We start from the raw sequence: 1,244 nt of genomic DNA, 5'->3' as shown, positions 1-1,244 counted from the left end.
TCCATGAGTCTAAAGTGAAAATTTTCATATTTTTTTTATAAAATAAACCCTTAAAAAATAATTTTTGCCCCCCTAATTTTTTTTTTTTAAAAAAATTTCGCCCCTCCAACCTAAAAGTTATAGTCTTGCCCCTGCCTGAGATCATTGTAGATATTATCTGCATCAACACCCTTCATTAAGTTTTGGAGTGATAAATGATAGTAAGTTATCTTAAGTTAGATGACAATATTATACGATTATTCTATCTTTATTTATCTTCTACTCTCTCTGAGACTGTAGAACTTGTCTCTAAAGGATAGTTTAATCAGCTGTGGACTAAATCTTATGAAGCAGAAGTTATTAGTTCCAATCTCCCTCTCAGGCCTCCCCCTCATGTGTGGACATGTAAAAAAAAAAAATAAAAAATAAACTGTAGAACCTAAAATAAAAAAGGATGAAAAAAATTATTATCAAATGATTGTGGTTTATAAGGAAGTTTAGAATTCTTGGAATTACCTTATTCGTCCAACCCTACACAAACACTATTGCTATTCTTTTACCTAAAAAAAAAAATGATTATTTTTCACTACACAAAAACAGTACATTGCCCAACAAGAGCATAGCAAATTTGACTTTTCAATTATGTTTTCATTGGAAGTGATTTGGGGAAAATTTCTGAAAAATTGACAATAATTGACATGATGACCCAACAAAAGGACAAAGAAATAAAACTGACTCCAACCATTTTTGACAGGATATGACACTTCTTTAATTAGTTATCCAAAAAAAGAAACAAAAATTGCAAATAATTCCACACCAAAATGAAAGTGGAAAAATATTCATCCAAAACCAGAATTCTATTTGTGGCTGCTGGGATTCGAGCCCAGGTCTCCACGGCCACAACGTGGAATTCTTACCACTAAACTACAGCCACATGATGACAAGATTCCAAATTACTTTTTCTATAACCGGAAAAAATTCTATGCGATAAAATCTTTGCCATCACTTGATTACATGTGGTGTGGGGGGACAGCTACTATTTTGGAAATAATTAACATGTTAAATATATATATCCAAACTGGTAATTGTCATAAAAGTTGCATTGATTATGAGAATGAGACAAAGGAGAAGCCTCCACCAACCCAAATTTTTTTTTTTTTGTTTCTGCTATAAATTTTATTTTTATTATTTATTTATTATTTTTTTTTTAAAAAAAAAATCCTAATAAGTCGTTTAAATCTGGTTTCAATTACACCTCCTTGACC

The 1,244-nt window shown here is 30.6% G+C and overlaps 1 non-coding gene across 1 annotated transcript; it reads right to left on the bottom strand.

Annotated features, from left to right (window-relative positions):
* Positions 1 to 841: 841 nt before the first annotated feature.
* On the bottom strand, positions 842 to 913 carry TRNAH-GUG (transfer RNA histidin (anticodon GUG)). Its single transcript has one exon. It is a non-coding gene; the product is annotated as a tRNA-His (tRNA).
* Between the last annotated feature and the right edge of the window lie 331 nt (positions 914 to 1,244).

This window comes from Corylus avellana, chromosome ca9, assembly GCF_901000735.1.
Source record: "Corylus avellana chromosome ca9, CavTom2PMs-1.0".
Taxonomy (NCBI): domain Eukaryota; kingdom Viridiplantae; phylum Streptophyta; class Magnoliopsida; order Fagales; family Betulaceae; genus Corylus; species Corylus avellana.
The sequence above is the reverse complement of the archived record's forward strand: the minus strand, read 5'-3'. Positions and strand labels throughout refer to the sequence as shown.